The sequence below is a fragment of the Humulus lupulus genome, chromosome 1 (assembly GCF_963169125.1).
Source record: "Humulus lupulus chromosome 1, drHumLupu1.1, whole genome shotgun sequence".
Taxonomy (NCBI): domain Eukaryota; kingdom Viridiplantae; phylum Streptophyta; class Magnoliopsida; order Rosales; family Cannabaceae; genus Humulus; species Humulus lupulus.
This window is the reverse complement of record NC_084793.1, coordinates 15,522,782-15,542,079: the sequence shown is the minus strand read 5'-3', so window position 1 is coordinate 15,542,079 and position 19,298 is coordinate 15,522,782. Positions and strand designations below refer to the sequence as shown.

Here is a 19,298-nt window from a genome sequence, read left to right as displayed (position 1 = left end):
TGTTATACAGCCTGCCAGCCTAAAGAAGGTCGGTTGACTGGTTGGTTTAGGCTGGTTGACCATCTCTGTACATAGAGCAAAAACTGCGTTTTTCAAATTTAGACGAAAAAACTTAGTGAAAAAGAAACTAAAATCTGCAACCTTGAACTAACTATCCCATCAATTAGTTGTTAAGTTAGTAATAAGATAATATAATCTTCTATCTATTTAATTATGAAATCACCACCTTATTAATTACATATATTACATATAATTATATGTTTTTAATTCCTTTAGTTATTATAATTTCATCTATTTAGTTATGAAATCACCACCTTTCTTAAGTTAGCAATAGTCAAACATTTCATTAATGGACTTGAACTAAAATCCAAGACTCCTCACTTTAGAGGTGTTGAACTCGTAATATGGCCTGTTAAGTTGCTCAAACCTGTGAAAAATGGGACCAAAATGATAAGATAAGTGATATAAATTTTAAAGGTAATTATAAGAATGTGAGAAAATAATGTTAAAAAACCTTTTTGGGATAGGAAAAGACGGATACCTATTTGATAACAAAGAAGCTAACTCATAAATATCCAACACTGTTGAGCTACAAAGGTACCGTCCATTGGCGTTTTTATGCTCAAAAACAAAGGATGTGGCAAGCTGCAACATCATCAATGTGAAGATATCCCATTCTTCCATGGAATTGAAGTTTCTCAGTTTCCCCTATTTTTTTTTTTTTGGAGACGACAAGATTTAATCATTTGTGAAAGAAAAAAAAAATACTAAAAGTACTACTAATGTCCAACACCGCAAATTAATACACATAAGCCATTTAGTACTAAAATTATACCATTTAGTATTAAAATTATAATATTAGTGCATCAGATGTAGTCATTTCTACATGAAAATGTTTAAAGATGTTGTTAGTTAGTTACCTTTAACTGGGCCAAGGATATCAGAAGCTGTGAAACATAAATTTGGTGGCAAACTAGGTCCGATTACGAATGAAGAAATAATGGTAACTGAATTGATTCCATTCATTCTTGTTGCAGAACTCACATGCTGCTTTCTCAGCTAAGGGTTTTGATAAGACATATCAAATCTTTTGAACACAAACAGGTTACCATCATAAATATATTTTATATTAATTTGAATTTTTTTATGAAAGGAAATGCCAAGAAATATATGCAAGTAACATGCACTAATATACATTGATATATATAGTTTTATTACATGGAGTGTCTGGCAAAGCTCTATTGAGCTTCATGATAATTCAAGGTATCTTGGAGTCAAATTCATCTCTGGCTCTCACGGTTGAACATGATGAAGTGAGAACCAAATAAAGGATTATATATTAAATCATGGTACATAATTGAATACAGTAAAATAAGCTAATAGAGTTAATAACTTTGTAGAAAAAATTTCTAAAAATGCTAAAGAAACTCTATTTCATACTCTCATTTGTTTTCTTATCGTGTAAGTACTTGACAAATGGATTTTGTTGATTATTAATCAATTAAAGTTTCTTTAAGATAGGCTAAGAGAATACCGATAAAAGAAAAGAGTGAAAACACTAACACAAAATTGAGATATTTTTATAAAACTGTGTACTAATTATATGTTCATTCAATCTCTCGACAGGTGGGATAGAAGCAAGGTGGGTAATTGAAATGCTTCCCCCGCCTTATTCCCGTTAACTATTTTATTCCTTATCTCTGCATATTCCTTGTCAGGGGTGGGTGGGGAAGAAAATTTCTGTGTCTACTCATTAATTTAAAAATAAAATAAACAAATTTTATTTACCTAAAATTAATATATATTATACTATTTTAGTCACTCAAATTATTAAATATGTCTAAAATAAAATTTAATTTAAAAAAAAAATTACTAATATGCTATAAAATTATATAAAAAGCATGTAAAATAAATAAAAAATATTCTAAAAAAATAAATTAAACGATTCTTGATGAGGCAGGGAGTGTAATCTCTATCACCATTTCGTTAATATTTGTGGTTAGAAAATAACCACAGTCTCCCCACCACAGCAGACCGGTCCCTGCTGAGAAAATTTCAATCATCCCTACTCGGTTGAAGATGAGATCCAATCAAAAGATCATGCTTCATTTAACCGTCAGCTCAAAGTTAATATAGTTGGACCATTTCTTTTAATTCCAATTTAATATATATCATTTTTTATTTTAATATATGTCAACCGATTAAAAAATAATAAATAAATAACTGTTAACTTTGACTTGTTATTTTCTTTTATGAGTATTGACGCGGTTCTTCGCCAACAGGTAATTAAGAAAATAAGAGAAAGAGATTAGTGTTTAATAATGAACCAAAATAGATGAATGATCTTTTAATGGACTGATGACACAACTACGTTTTTAGGTGGTTCAAAGGTTAAAATTTTTCTACTCCACCGGCCAATATTATTGCTATATTTTTGGTATTCTTTACAGGATACTTTGTTACATCATAGAATCCAACCCCTTGCAACTTCCAGGGTCTCCATATTTATAGGAGAGGGCACCTGAAAGTTGGTAAGGGGGGTCATCCCGTGACCTTCTTACCCATCATGTCACTTCTGTGACATTCATGATTAATTCCTAAACCCTGACAAATGAAGTGTGATCTAATCAACAGGTAAGGGGGATAATGGGCCGCACGGCCCAACCCAGTCGTGGGTGTTTGAATACGCACGTTCATGCTGCATGTCCGAGAATTCAGGGATATATCAGACACGTGATGTCTGATATATGCACGTTTACATTGTGTGGTTGACTTTATAAAAGGTCATAGCTTCCAACTCCAGTTCGTACCCCGAGCTGGATGCCTTCTCGACCTGCGGCCTTCATAGTCCTGACTCGGTCCTTGAGTAATCTTGACGAACCTTTGGTTACCTCGAGCTAAAGAGGTAGGACCTGACGACGACAGCTCCGGTCATGGGGTATCCATGTGGCTGATATAATTAGGTCATATCTCAGCTCGCTAATAGCCCATTGGAAAATCAGGGCGTACATCTGCCCCCCGAGCCCCTGCTCGTGGTACACGACGTCGTGTAGGGCCACAGTAGGGGCTTTTAGGCTTCTCCACGGACTCTCCATATTCCACCTTTTACGCAGGCGCCGTATACGTGGAACATCGTGGTTGGTGACGGTACCTCTTCCGAGAATCGCATTAAATGGCCTAGCCTATACTCAGCCGTCGTTTCGCCTTTCGAGTGGAGAGCCTCGGATCCCACATCAGGGCAATCCGACGGCCCTCCTCACATGGCCTTTCACGTATATAAAAGGGATGGCCACTTTACGCATGGGCCACCCATTTATTTGAAAATTTTCCAAATCTCCCATCTTCTTCTCTCTTCTCACCCTCAAAAAACCCTCTTTTTCTCCTGGTTACCGTTCCCAGCATTCCAGAAGATCAGTCGCAAGGACTCCTTTGAGGTCTTGAAACCAGACACTCCGGCGAGGCCCCAACTCAGACGACCCCTTCATCTCCCCCACAGCAAAACACTTTGTAAGTTCTCTGACTGTGCATGTTTTAAATTTTCTTTTCACTGTAGCCTAGGTAAATAGTTCCTGTAGCTGCATGCAATATTCTGTTGGTTTTTTGTGGGTATGAAGGGTGTAGGCTTTTATTTTAGGGCATCGATCGTAGACGAAAAACATTTAGGAGTATGGTTCAGTAGGGTGCGTTTTCTGGGGAAACCTTCTGGGTAGATTTTTGGGTATGCTTGTTCAAAATATCCAGTACTTTGGGTGCAAAACCGGGTAGCTTAGGGGACACGCTTCACAGGAGGTTTTGCACCTCTTGCCTACTGAAACTTTCCTCCCAAGGAAAATTTCTATCCTGATCCTCCTAACACACGAATTCCGAGTAATCGGGGATCTGTTGGGAGCACAGGCGCGTGTTCACAGAACCGCATGGTCTCACTCTCCACGGGCTGAGATTACCTCAGCCCGTGCAAAGGAAACACTTCTCTTTAGATTCTCCCTTATGCTTAGGTCGCCTTTTCTGAAATTTCTTCTTTTGTTTGCTAGGCGACCAGATGGGACCAAAGAAGAACGCTCCTAAGAGGATCGCAGGCAGGTCGTCCTCCCAACAATCCAAAGAAAATGAGGTGATGTCAGACTCCCCAATCCCCGTCTTTGGGCCGGTCGTGGAGCAGGAGCTCGAGGTGGCGCCCGATGCTTTCTTCGAGGCCGAGAGGATCGTCTCGAAGATCACTGACCAGGGGAAAGTGAATAGAATATTCCTTTCCCACAACATCGATCTGGGGAGGGGCGCCTTGATCGCCCGACCTCCCGCGGAAGGTGAGCGGAGCTGCGCGCCGCTCCACGAGGAGTTCGCGGCCTGGAGTGACGAGCACTTCAAGGCTGGGGCCTTCCTCCCGCTGGACCAATACTTCGCCGACTTCCTCAACTACGTGAGGTTGGCTCCTTTTCAGCTCCCTCTCAACTCCTACTGTTTGTTGGCGGAGTTGAGATATTTGTTCTTAAAACAGGAGTGGGAGGTCCCCACTCCGGCAAATATCCTATATTTTTTCTGCCTCAAGGCCAGCCCGGAGCAGCGGGGGCGAGGCGACGGGTTTTATTACTTGACCCGATTTCCTAATACGGCTGCAGTCATCGAGCTGCCCAGCCCCCCCAACGACTTCAAAGACCAGTTCTGTAACGACCCAAATTTGCTAATAAGGCTTAAGGGCCTTGATTAGCGTGCCTGGAGGGCATAATGGGAAGTATGCGTGAATTTAATGATTAAGACGCAGGATTATGATTTTAAGCATGTTATATGACTATTTGAGTATTTGAGATGCATGATTATGTGTACTATGGTATGTGATAATTCTAGCCCGTTGAGGGCATACGTGTGATAATTATGTGATGTGATTTGTACCACGTGGGTGTGGTGATATTAATGCGATGCACGTGCCGAGACGGTCCTAGAGAGCTAGATAACTCAAAAGTCACAACGGGATTTCATACCCGGCTCGGGAGGAGCCTAGGGGTATTTTGGGGATTTTGTAGTTTAGTTCTTGTGAGATATTGGTAACCGGTGGTTTGGTAACTTGTGTAGCTGTTAGTAACCAGAGAGAGTAACAAGATTGGTTAAAAGAAGTGGTAGAATTGTAAGGAAGTAGGAATGACAAGAAGGGCCTTGAGGTTTAGTTGGAATGGGAGTTAGATGGAAGGGTAAAATGGTCATTAGGCAAGGATTAGGATTACTTCAGCTGTAGGAAAAGGGAATACGTATTATACTTTGTTATATTTTGGTTTATGCTAAATTTGAAATAAAGGGCTAGAAAGAAAAGGGAAATGAAGAAGGGGCTGAACTTGGGACCTAGGAGGAGACTCAAAGGGAGTTTGAGGCAATCAAAACCAGGTTTAAGCTAGGATTTCTCAAAGGTAAGAATTGTGCTCTGTTTAAGTTGAATTTAAGTCTGAATTTTCAGAGATTAAGTGAGAAAACTCAAAGGGAATATGGCTGGTTTTACTTTGAAATTCAATTAGGGTAATCAAGAGCAAAGAGGTTGGGAGCTGGAATTGGGAGGAGTTCAAGCTGAGTTTGATTGAGGTAAGAATCTTTAGCATGTTTAATTTCGTAATTGGTGTGGCTTAAGACTTTTGAAGCATGATTTGTAGTTTTGGAAGCCATGGTTAAAGTTTTAGGAATTTGAAACTCAAGATAGGATTTTGGGGTGTGTTTGTGTGATTGGGGTTGTTTGTGATGTTTATAGGTTGTTAAAGGGGTTCATTTGGGGTTCTGAATTGATTTTGAGGCTTAGGTATAAGTTTGGGGTGATTTGGAGTGTTTTGGGTTCGGGAAAACGCAGGGGAAAAACCCAGAATTCTGGGCTCGCGAAGGAGTGCCGCGGCGCTGTTCTAGCGTGCCGTGGCGCAAGGCTGTTTCTGGGCGGTGCGTGTGCTCTCTGACTTGCTGGGCGCCGCGGCCCTATAGGGCAGCGCCGCGGCGCTAGGCCATTTCCAGAATGTGATATTTTGCAGTTTTGAGCTTTTGCTCCGGGGATTCGGAGGATGTCTTTGGTGCATTGTTTTAGGGATTTGGGGCATTCAGAGAGTGTGGGATTGGTTCCGGGAAGTAGATTTGGATTGGTTAGTGATAAAGGATGTTTTGCTTGTGTTGTGACTAGGTCTTTGGTGAGGCTCGGGATAGAGGACCGTGCTCGCGGCGTTGGGGCATCGGAAGCTCGGGATACAGGTAAGAAAGCTGCACCTGAGTATGTGGTTAGGTTGGGACTAAGTGTTCCCTATGTTTGTATGCATTATTATGTGAATGTGATTAACCATGTGGTCACGATGGAACTAAGAGTTCCCAATATTTGTATATCATGTCATGAGATGGTGTTATTACGCCATGGGACATGCGATTACCGGCCTAAGGGTGTCGGAATCATTATTTGCGCACTGGGGCGCAGCTCAGCCACTGGGATCTGAGGCAGCTTATTTATCACTGGGCTCGGTTAAGCTGGCCGGAGTCAGTGAGTATTACACTGGGGGCGGCCCTATTGAGCCGAAGACAGTGTGTTAAATAGAGGGTGCGACTAAGGGCGCCAACCCTGAATGTTATTTGATGGATATGACAATCTATTAGTTATGAACGTGAATATTGTGCTATGAATATAGTTGATTGACTGTCTGGATGACAATTGTTATCACTACATGGATAGGTGTTATGAACTGATGAATTTCTGATTATGCACTGTGGAATATTTGATTATTGATGTTAATCTTGCTATGTTATTATGCTCTCTTGCTGGGCCCTGGCTCACGGGTGCTACGTGGTGCAGGTAAAGGCAAGGGTAGGCTGAATCAACCATGAGTTGGAGAGCTCTGGGGGCGAGGTGTACATTGTCAGCTGCTCGGCCGCCACGGTCGACACATTGTACAGGACGGAAACCTAAAATGTATATTTTGCCATTAGAGTGGCTTGAACTATTTGTAACTTCTAGAATTTGTTGTAATTAAGACATCTAAACCCTATTTCGAGTCTCCATGTATTAAATCGTCATTTTTAATGAAAATAGCCCGTTTGTAACCCAAAATCTTTTTATTCCTACTCTGATAATGGTATAGAGTTTACACTTTGTCTGAATGACTTGATTAGCAAGTCTTGCACTATTTTAAACACACAGTGTAACGGTCTTGGTTATCCAGGGCGTTACAAGTTCTTTATGTCCAAGGGGTTTCGCAACTACGAACTGCACTACTTCAACCGTCCTCGTAAGTACCTTTTTCTCTTAGCTCGTAAATTAAGTATCGGTTAGCTCCCCCCTTTATCCATTTCTGACTTAGAATAATTCTGCAGCCATTTTCGCAAGGACAGACAAGTCTGTGATCCTCGGGAGTCAGTACGAGACACTGGCGGGTCCGCCCCTCAGTGAAAAGGACTATCGCCAGCTCGTGACAGACGAGACGATGTTGGCGTGCAAGCTGATCTCACCGGGCCAGACTTTGGCCCTGAGGAGACCCCAGGGGCTTCCCCCAGCTCGCGAGATGAGGCCCATCCCCGAGGAGGAGGCCGCGGGGGATGAGGACGAGGAGGACGAGGTGCCCCTCCTAAGGATGAGGACGAAACGGGAGCTGGAGGTCGCCCCAAGAATGGACGAGGAGAGGATCCTGTCTGGAGCAGCCGCAGGTCCCTCTGGGCAAGGTAATCCTTACATGTTCAGGGGCTTAGATAGGGCCACCGCCGATCCTCGGTTAGCTAGGTCTAATCCGAACCAGCCCGTCCAACGCCATTGAAACAACCCCGACCTCAATGTAACCCTACTCCAGTGTGTCGACCGGCTCATGCTGGATTACGAGAGTAGCCGCCCTAGGGGTACCGTAGGCGTAGAAAACACTTTAGCCTTTTGGTCGGCCTTATTTGAGGAGTATGGGACCAATCTTCGGTCATGGCCCTCGCTCCGGGAGGATATTGTAGCTCCGGGTCTTAGGCAGTACGTAGAAGAGTCTAGTCCTGAGCCAGTTTCGGACCCAGAACCCGTGCCAGCCCGCGAAGTCATTGTCTTAGATTCCCCCGCAGAAGCTCCGGGGCCGATGGTCGTGACCATAGATTCATCTTCTAGCTCGGGGGGTAGGATCCTTTTCAATATATATACTTGAGTTCTGCTTTTTCCCCCTTATTTTTGTTCTTGCATGAATGCTTACTTGTATATTAATGTTGTCTTTGTTTTGCCAGAGGAAATGTCTCAGCCCGGGAATAGAGACCTGCGAGCTATGTTCGCCGGAGGGAACTCCTCTGCTGGGGCCTCTGGGCCCAAAATGAAGAAGCTCCGGGTGGCGAAGAAGGCCGCTGGGACCCCAACCAAGTCATCTGTAGAGGGGAAATACCAGACCCCAGCTGCCCAGGCCAAGGTACCTCCACCTCCTGCCGTAGTGGAGAAGATGCCCCCGCCCCCTCCACGAGCTCCGACCTTTGTTCGGGATACGGGGGCGGAGCCCGGGATTTTGGCAACCGGAGCCCCCGAGGTGCGCATTCCGGTGGACCCCCAGGCCCTGGAGAAAATTCCCGACGTCTTTCGGGGGACGGTGTACGAGACGACGACCTACACCGTCGACCACTACTATGGCGCCACCGAAAGGGAACTGTGGGCGATCGAAACAAGGAGCCCGGAGAGCGTGATGGAGTCTTCACTGGGAATGGCTCTAACGGTAAGCCAGTTTTACACTTTGTACCCTTTGGTTTCCATGCATCGTGCGTTCCTTCTTTTTTCTTTTCTAAGGCAGTTGCCTCTTTGCTTTGCAGGGTGCCTTGGCTCTTCACCGGAGCATATCCAGGTCCAAGGCTCGCCTCGAGGACATGAGGGGCGAGCATCAGGCTGTTTTGGCCACCCAGAAAACTACTTTGGCCGCACTGAAGACTGCCCAAAAGCAAGAGCAGGAGGCCAAGGATGCCTTGGTGGTCGCGTGGGCCGAGCTGGAAGCGTCCCGCCCCAAGCTGGAAGAGGCCGAGGCTAACAAGGCCGCCCTAGCCACGGTAACGACCGAACTCGAGGAGGCCAGGACTGCCCGGGCCGCGCTGGACACCGCAAAAGCCGAGGCCGAGAAGGCTAAGGCCGCCCTTGAAAAAGAGAAGGCAGCCTCCAACTCCACCATGGAGGACATGTTATACCACTGCTGGGTCTTCAACCCTGACGGCGATTTTTCCTTCCTAGGAGCGGAAGTCAGGGAGCCCTTCCTGGAGGGGTTCAAAGCTCGTCTTCAGCGAGAGGCGCCCTCTGAGACCGGGGAGACCTCCACAGCGGTCGAGCAAGAGGGCGAGACGACGACCTCAACAGAGCAGCCCGGTGGAGCCTAGGGCCTTTCTTTTTCGCACCCACATTATTATTATTATTATTATTATTGTAACTTTTGTATGAGGTTTTTCCACCTCGAGACAATTGGCTTTATCAATTTTTGTATTTAATTGATTTATTTCCTTTTGCCTCTACGCATTTTGGTCATTGCTTTGAAAAACTTAGTTCGTGTTAATTCTTGACTAATATTTTGTGCTTTTTAGGAAAAACACCGATTAATCAATCTGAATTAACTTCTAAGCTTTATGACCTGGTTATGTCCAGGACGTTAGTTTGAAAACTTAGTTCACGTTAATTTGTATCAACATCTCGTGCTTTTTAAGAAAAACAACGATCAATCAATTTGAATTAACTTCTAAGTTCTATGACCCGGTTATGTCCAGGACGTTAGTTTGAAAACTTAGTTCGTGTTAATTTTTATCAATATCTTGTGCTTTTTAAGAAAAACAACGATCAATCAATTTGAGTTAACTTCTAAGTTTTGTGCCGACCTGGTTATATCTAGGATAGGACTTAGTTCGCGTTAATCCTTTATCAATATCTCATGTTTTTTAAGAAAAACAACGATCAATCAATTAGAATCAACTTCTAAGCCTTTAAGGCGACCTGGTTATATCCAGGATAGGGCTTAGTTCGCGTTAATCCTTTATCAATATCTCGTGTTTTTTAAGAAAAACAACGATCAATCAATTTGAATAAACTTCTAAGCCTTTAAGGCGACCTGGTTATATCCAGGTACCATATGCCCCCCAAGTAACTAGGAAAGGGTCTTTCGTGGTTACTTGAGATTACACTCACAAATATACACAATAATAAATAAAGATTTAATTCTCATTGCTTAATAAAAAGTGGCTGTTAAGCCTTACAAGGGTGCTACTGATAATATTTCTTCAAATGAATGGCGTTCCGTGTTCGTGGGACTGCCCCTCCATTGAGCTGAGCTATCTTATAAGTTCCTTCCTTAATGACCTCGGTGATTTGATATGGCCCTTCCCAGTTCGGTCCCAATACTCCATCTTTGGGATCCTTACCGGCCAAGAAGACCCTCCTGAGGACCAGGTCGCCAATGCTAAAGGCGCGCTTTTTGACCTTTGAGTTGAAATAACGAGTGATTTTTTGATGGTAATGCGCGAGCTGAAGCTGCGAATCTTCTCGTCTTTCATCAACCAGGTCAAGGGAAGCGCAAAGTAGTTCGTGGTTGCAGTCCTGGTCATATGTCTGGACTCGAAGCGAAGATACCTTACTTTCGACAGGGAGGACTGCCTCACTCCCAAAAGTCAGGGAGAAAGGAGTATGACCCGTAGGAGTCCGATGCGAGGTCCGGTATGCCCACAGAACCTGGGGGAGCTGTTCTGGCCAGACCCCCTTGGCTTCGTCTAGTCTCTTCTTAAGGCTCGCCTTTAGCATCTTATTGACGGCCTCGACCTGGCCATTCGCCTGTGGATAGGCTACGGACGAGAAGCTTTTCACAATTCCGTACCTTTCACAAAATTCGGTGAAGAGGTCGTTGTCGAACTGAGTCCCATTGTCGGATACGATCTTTTTCGGTAGCCCGAACCGGCAGATAATGCTCTTGACCACGAAGTCGAGAACTTTCTTGGAAGTTATTATTGCCAAAGGTTCTGCCTCAGCCCACTTCGTGAAGTAGTCGATGGCCACCACAGCGTAGCGGACCCCGCCCTTTCCAGTAGGGAGGGCTCCAACCAAGTTGATTCCCCAGACTGCAAATGGCCATGGGGACGAGATCATCTTCAGCTCGACTGGGGGAGCACGGGAAACTGTGGCGAATCGCTGACACTTGTCACATTTCTTGACGTATGAGATCGAGTCCTTTGACAGAGTGGGCCAGTAATACCCTTGCCTTAATATTTTTAGGTCCAGGCTTTGCCCCCCAATGTGATCCCCGCAAAAACCTTCGTGCACTTCCTGCAGGATGGCCTTTGCTTCGCCTAGCAGAACACATCGTAGGAGAGGTAGGGAATGCCCTCGGTGGTACAGCACCCCATCTACCATCGCATACCTTGGTGCCTGGTACAATACCCATCGTGCGTCATTACGTCCTTCGGGTAACTTTCCTTTGGTGAGGTACTCGAGGATGAGAGTCATCCAGGTCGGTCTGGCGTCAATTATCTCGACCTCTGCCCTGACCTCTTCTATACTTTGTTTTTCCAGGAATTCCACCGGTACTAACCCCAGTGTCTTCGTCTCCCCAGAGGTAGCGAGCTTGGCGAGGGCGTCTGCGTTAGCGTTCTGCTCCCGAGGTATCTGCTCGATTGAGCCTCGCTCAAACGCGAACAGTTCGAATTTTACCTTGGCCAGGAAAGCAGCCATCTTGGCTCCTCGTGCTTGATATTCACCTAGCACCTGGTTTACCACGAGCTGGGAATCGCTGAAGCACTGAACGGAGCTGGCCTTCAGCTCCTGGGCTATCCTTAGCCCGGTCAGCAAAGCTTCGTATTCGGCCTCGTTGTTGGAGGCCTTGAATCTGAATCACAATGCCGAGTGGAATCTATGTCCCTCTGGGGATATCAAAATGATCCCAGCCCTTGAGTCGTTCTCATTGGATGAGCCGTCCACGAAGATCTTCCAAGACGTCTGGGCCGAGGTGACCTGGGGTGAGTCTTCCACAGGATCCTCCCTGAATCCTGTGCACTCTGCCACAAAATCGGCCAGGGCCTGACTTTTTATAGCAGTTCGTGGGGTGTACAAGATCTCAAACTGACTGAGTTCGATAGCCCACTTTAACAGGCGTCCCGATGCTTCAGGTTTTTGCAAAACCTTCCTTAAAGGTTGATCGATCATGACGTGTACTGAGAAGGAATAGACACAGTAGGAGAAGGAATAGACACATGGACAGTGGGAGTAGGAGAGGTATTTGTTGACAAGACAGGAGAAGAAGAAGACTGTAGATGAGTGGGAAAATTCTGAACAGTAGGTGGTTTTGCTAATGGCAATTTTGGATGTGGGACTTGAGTGGATGAGGATGAAGTAGATGGTGTAGAGGCATATGGAAACTGATGTTCCTGAAAGAGAACATCTCGGGAGAGATATAAACGACCCTCCTTAGAGAGGCACTTGAAACCTTTGTGAGATAAACTATACCCAAGAAAAGTGCAGGGAGTGGACCGATAGGTTAGTTTGTTCCTATTGTAAGGCCTCAAATTTGGGAAGCATAAACAGCCGAACACTTTCAGCATGGTGTAATCCGGTTTGACCTGAAATAAGACTTCAATGGGAGACACATTAGTGAGGACAGAAGTTGGCATTCTATTAATCAAAAATACTGCAGTTCTAAATGCTTCATCCCAAAATTTTAATGGCAAAGAAGACTGGGCTAACAAGGTTAGACCACTCTCAACTATGTGCCTATGTTTTCGCTCGGCAATGCCATTTTGTTCATGTGTGTGAGGACAAGAAACTCTATGGAGAATGCCATGTGTGTCTAAAAAATTAGTAAATGATCGGTACTCACCCCCCCCCCCCCCCCCCAATCTGATTGTAGTGCTTTGATTTGGAAACCAAGTTGTAATTCTACTTGTGCTTTAAACTTAAGAAAAGTTGGGAAAGCCTCATCTTTGGTTCTTAGTAAGTAAATCCAAGTGTGCCTAGAGAAGGCATCAACAAAGCTAATGTAGTACCGATAACCATTAGAGGATACAACTGGGGCAGGACCCCATAGATCTGAATGCAATAGCTGTAATGGAGTAGTGTACACAGTAGTAGAAATGGGAAAGGGAAGTTTGTGGTGTTTTCCAAGACAACAAGCATTACACAAATCTGAAGTCTTTTTATTACTAAAAGGAATATTACATGAGTTGAGTACAGACTTTACAATTTTGGTAGAAGGATGCCCTAGGCGATTATGCCAAAGACTAAACAAATCAGAAAAAGCAGATGAGGTACTGCTTAGACAAGTAACATCAGAAAGTGTATGGCTGTGGGACTTAGGCGTGTAATCAGTTGAAGACTTGGGCTGTGAAAACTTTGAAAGGAGAGGGAGCTGAGTAGAGTCAATCCGGTAGAGACCCTTGTGGCGCTTCCCAACCATCAAGGTCTTCCCTGTAATTGGTTCCTTCACACAACAAAAATCAGAATGAAACTCAAAGAATACATGATTATCTTCAGCAAATTGACCAACACTAAGAAGATTTTTGGTAATATCAGGAACATGAAGAAGATTGCGTAAGTAAAGGGGTTTGGAATGAAAAGGAGAGTGAAATGAGGAATGCCCAACATTTTTAATGTCCAAACCTGTACCATTAACCCATATGAATCTGCTCTTCACCAAAGTATTCTGAAGTGTGCATGAGATTAGCAAAGTCCGGAGTCAGATGGTGTGTAGCACCAGAATCTGGGTACCAACTATTGTCCACCACGGTTTCAGGGGTAGCCAGCATTGCTTGCATATCACCACTGGAGGAGTTGGGAGGAAACGACTGAAAGGATTCAGGTCCATAGAAAGACTTGTCAAACCTGTAGAAGCATCGCTTGACAGAGTGCCCCTGTTTGTGGCAAAGTTGACATTGTTGTTTCGGACCCCAAGTTGTGTATGAACCACGCCCAGCACTTTGATAGCTTCGAGAGGTGCCAAACGGAGCCGACGAAGCACCACGAGCAGAATAAGAGGGTCTGCCACCATTATTGAATGATTGAGATGGAACAAAGGGTTGAGCATAGTAGGTTGGAGGTTGGAAGTGGCCTCTGGAGTAGCCACCACGAGAACTACTAGTGGAATAGGCACCTCGAGATTGAGTGGGACGGGTTTGAGAAGCCAGATTAGCTTCAGCAGCAACAATATCCAATTCTTTGGCCCCTTTTTCTATCTGAACCTCTTGAGCCATCAATAGAGCCTCAATATCAGCCACAATATATGGATCTATGCGAGTATTGACAGAAGTGATAAAGACTTCATATTCCTTGGGTAAGCCATTGAAAATAGCTTCAATTTGATCTTGTTCAGATGTGACATGACCTATGGAAGAAGGAGTATCAATGATAGTTTTTATTTTGAGTAGATATTCACTCAAAGAACCAATCATTTTTGTATTGCAAAGAAGAGTGCGAAATTGGCTTATATTTGCACGATTTTGGGATGTGTAGTAATCAGAAAGAGTAGACCAGATTTGAGCTGTAGAGTCCCGTCCGCTCATTCGATTTGTCATTTTCTCAGACATGGAAGAAAGAAGCCAAGAAATGAGTAAGCTGTCCTGTTGCTCCCAATCTTGAAGCTCTGGGTTCACACGATTTGCAGTACGATCTACTTCAGTAAGAAACTTTGCTGGTATATTGGAATCATCGAGGAATTTTTGCAAACGATTTCCACGAATTGCATGAAAAACTTGGTGTTTCCAGGGAAGATAGTTGTGCTCATCTAATCGAATGGAAAGTGTGTGAGAAAATTGGACGAGACCAGTTCTTGGAAGAGTAACGGTAGCGGAAGCTGTTTGGGAAGAAGAATCACCATTGTTGGAGGGACCCGAAGCTTGAGCCATCAAGAAAGGAAGGAGAAGAAGTATCGAGAAGAAGAGTAGGGTTCAAAGAAATGGCTCTGGTACCATAATAGGTTGCAGAGAAATTGAAGAATATTGAATGAAGAAAATATGTATATTGATTCTACTAATTAAAGAGGAACCATCACCTTATATACAATGAGTTAGTTAGAGTTTAACATAATAGAGAAAGATATTCAATAAAAGCAAAGAAACAGATTAATAGCCTTAAGTATTATCTAACTAACTAAATCCTTAACAGATTGGAAATACGGTCTAAGCTTTCGGGAGGCCGTGATAAGACAGAATGCCAATTTTTCCATCAACGGGTATCGGGACTCAGCCCCGAGAAGTCTCTTGCTGATGTAGTAGACCGGTTTCTGAACCCGACCTTCTTCTCGGACCAATACGGCACTAGCTGCATCCTCGGTGACAGCTAGGTAGAGGAAAAGGGGCTCTCCTGCCTTTGGCTTGGAAAATACGGGCGGCTCGGTCAGATGTGCCTTCAGGTCGAGGAAAGCTCTTTCGCACTCCTCTGTCCATTTGAATTTCTTGTTTCCGCGGAGCAGGTTGTAGAATGGCAGGCACTTGTAGGTGGATTTTGAAATAAACCAATTTAGGGCTGCCACCCTTCCTGTCAGGCCTTGGACGTCTTTACGCGACCTGGGTGAGGGAAGCTCGAGCAATGACCTGATCTTATCGGGGTTAGCCTCGATTCCTCTAGTGTTGACGATGAAACCCAGGAATTTTCCAGATGCGACCCCGAAAGTGCACTTCTGATGGTTAAGCCTCATGCCATATTCTCTTAGTATCTTGAAGCACTCTTCCAGGTCGGAAACATGGTTATCGGCAGTCTTTGATTTGACCAGCATGTCATCAACGTACACTTCCATGTTCTTCCCAATCTGGTTGGCAAACATTCTATTCACTAATCTCTGGTATGTAGCACCGGCGTTCTTCAGCCCGAACGGCATGACCTTGTAGCAATAGACGTTAGTCGGGGTCATGAAGCTGGTGTGCTCTTGGTCCGCCGGATTCATGGCGATCTGATTATAGCCTAAGTACGCGTCCATAAAGGACATAAGCTCGTGCCCCGCCGTGGCATTCACCAATTGATCGATCCTTGGCAAGGGGAAACAATCTTTGGGGCAGGCTTTATTCAGGTCGGAGAAGTCGATGCAGGTCCGCCATTTCCCGTTGGGCTTCGGGACCAGCACGGGGTTGGCGACCCAAACCGGAAACTTGGCTTCACGGATAAAGCCACATCTCTTGAGCCAGGCTACTTCTTCTTCTAAAGCCTCAGCCCGAGTTGTTCCCAGGCGCCTCTGCTTCTGGGACTTTGCAGGAACGCTCTTATCCAAATGAAGGGTGTGCATGATGACATTTGGACTGATTCCTACCATGTCCTCGCCTGACCATGCAAACACATCCAGGTTATCCTGCAAAAACTTGATCAGCTCCGCTTTTCTCTTGCCACAGAGGTTTTTCCCGAGCTTGATCATCCGTGAAGGATTTTGTGGATCGATGTTCACTTCCTCGAGCTCTTCAATGGGTTGGAGCTCGGACTTGTTCTCGCCTATTCAGGGGTCAATATCCTCACTTAGGATGATACTTTCCCCCCCGGTGCTTTGAGGTTTTTCAATCTCAGGATTAGTCAAAGGTTCCTGAGATTCCTCTCCTCCACCTTGGATGGCCATCGCTAGCCGCCCGGGTTTTGGTTTTCCCTTCATGGAAATGCTGTAGCATTCCCTGGTAGCGAGCTGATCGCCACGCACTGTGCATATTCCCGTGGAAGAAGGGAATTTCAGCGCGAGGTGGCGAACGGAGGTGATGGCTTCAAAAGCTATAAGTGTGGGTCGGCCCAAAATAACATTGTATGCGACGGGGCAGTCGATAACCACAAACTCGAGGAGTTTCGAGACTATCCGAGGTCCCTCTCCTAAGGTGATCACTAGCTCGATCGTCCCTATAGTCGTTGATCCTTCTCCTGAAAAATCATACAACATCATGGAAGTCGCCTTCAGCTCGGCGACAGTCAAACCCATCTTCTCCAGCGTGGACCGGAATAGAAGGTTTACTGAGCTCCCATTATCGATCAGCACTCTCCTAACCCTCTGATTAGCGAGCTGCACTGCTACGACCAGAGGGTCGTTATGAGGGAGCAGAACGTGGCCAGCATCTTCTTCAGTAAAGATGATAGGTTGCCTCTCCAATCGCTACTGCTTTTGCAGATGCTGCTCCAGGACGAACTCTACTCCGTTATGCACCTTGAGTTCGTTTACGTACCTCTTTTGGGCACCTCTGCTCGTGCCAGCCAAATGCGGACCTCCCGAGATTGTGGCTATCTCTCCTCCTATCATTGGAGGAGGGACGTCTTGATCTACCCGAGACCCGGGCTGACTGGTCGGGGCTTCCGGAGCAGGTCGGCTTGTTGGAACCCTGTTCCGCGCGTACTGAGCCAAGGGGCCGGCTCTGATGAGAGTTTCAATTTCATCTTTCAAATGCCTACAATCATCAGTATTGTGGCCAACGTCATTGTGGAAACGGCAAAACTTGGAGGTGTCTCTCTTCCCCTTCTGGTGCTTTAACAACTTTGGCTTCTTCTAGGGGAGGCGAGCAGAGTTCGCCAGAAAGATGTTCTCCCTAGAGTGGGTGAGCTCTGTATAAGTCGCGTAGACTGGCTTAAATTTTTCTACGGGCTTATTTTTCTTCGGGCCGTGCTGGTTGCCCTCGCTGTTCCCCTTTCTTTTGCCTCCACCGAACTGGTTATTCTGCGTAACGTTCTAGGTCGTTGTCACGACCTCCGTTCTCACTCCAGCAGGTTGCTCAGGGACCTGGCTGGTTCCTGCAGCTGAGGCTTGGGCCTCCTCCAAGTTGATCCACCCTTGGGCCCTATTTAGGAATTCATTTACCGAGCTGACTCCCTTCCTTTGTATTTCATTCCAGAGTCCCCCTCCGATGAGGATTCCAGTTCTCAAAGCCATGAGCTTGGAGCTGTCATCTGCGTCTCTAGCCCAAGCAGCGACGTTCGCGAACTTGCTCAAGTAAGCCTTCAAAGGCTCGTCGGGTTGTTGCCTCACGTTAGCCAGGGAGTCGGCCTTGACGCGGGCGGCCTGGGAGGCTCGGAATGCCCTTTTGAAGTCAGCAGAGAAAGTTTTCCAGGAGCTGATTGATTGTTTCTTGCTTTGTTTGAACCATTGTCTGGCTGGTCCAGTCAGTGTGGAGGGAAATATCAGACACCTCAGCTCAGGGCCAATGCATTAGCTCCTCCATCTGAGCCAGGCGCTCAAGGGTTTTGTCCTGATCTCCTTGGTTATTCTGGGGCTGTTCAACAGCTCCGGATCCACTGTGTACGTTTGGTGGGTTATTGCCCCTCCTATCTTGAGATAGGTTATTTGGGACATTCCTGCCGTTACGTATCTCGGACAGGTCTCCCCCTGAGCGAGCATGGATGCCACTTCCCATCGGGTCCCCCTTATGAGAGTTAAGGTGATCTCGTAGGTCGCCCCTTGGGGTGGTTTGAGGACTTTGCACCGAGCTTAAGCGTTGACGCAGGTCTTCGCCAGAAAGGTCACTCCGGCGACTGCCGGTCCAGTAGCTCCCGTTAGAGAAGCTCGGAGTCCGCCTCTGGGGGTGAGGATCCGGGCTCCCTCTGGGTGCCCTGCCACGATGGGAAGGTCCTGCGGATGGCAGGTTTCTCCTGCTGCTTCCATAAGCTGGAATATCTCGGATAGGCCGAGGAGGAGAGGGATATCTTATTGGTGACGGAGGATGTCTTACCGGGGATGCAATCCTATTTCTGTCAGGGCGGATCAAGTTAGGTGGGGGCCTTTCGGCCCTGCCAACCTGCGGACCCGTGCCTGGCGATCTGGACGAGGCGCAGGACGGCTGGCGGGGACGGGCTGGTGCTGTGAGCCCTCCCCGAATCTCCTTCTAGAACTCCCTCAAGCCCTCCTGGGCGCGCTCGAGGCTGGCAGTGAGCTGGGAGTTGAAGTTCGGACCAAGCGGCTATACTGTTGCTCGGCTCTGGGTATTTCTTTGAAGTTTGCTTCTCGGCAGTGCGATGAGGGAGTAGAGTTGGACGTCAGAGGTCTGTCCGAGCGGCTAGGCATGGACCGATTACCCCGACGGGACTTACGAGTCTCGCCTTGCCTCTTTCCGATGTTATCGTCGGTTGTAAGAGGGGGTAACCGGGCCAACACCTCCTTAATCTGTTGACTATCTTTCGCCAGTTGGCTCCTCAGCTGAGCGTTCTCCATCTCTACTGCCATGTAAAAATCCGGGTTCAGATTAGGTGGCCGGGGTGCCGAACTTCCAGTGTCATCTTGGCCTATCGGCTGCTTGCCCGGCCGCTGCTGGACTTCAGGATTTTGCTCACCGGAGATGGCGGCATGATGAGCCTCCTGCCCATCATGTTGTTCCGCCTTGTTACCGTGTCTTGATCGAGTGGTCACCATAGTTGGATGTTTGCGATAGCACCAATCTAACTAGCTCTCAAT

At 46.1% G+C, this 19,298-nt stretch overlaps 1 pseudogene; it reads right to left on the bottom strand.

Annotated features, from left to right (window-relative positions):
• Positions 1 to 324: 324 nt before the first annotated feature.
• On the bottom strand, positions 325 to 1,324 carry LOC133785433 (tetraketide alpha-pyrone reductase 1-like; annotated as a pseudogene).
• Positions 1,325 to 19,298: the final 17,974 nt, after the last annotated feature.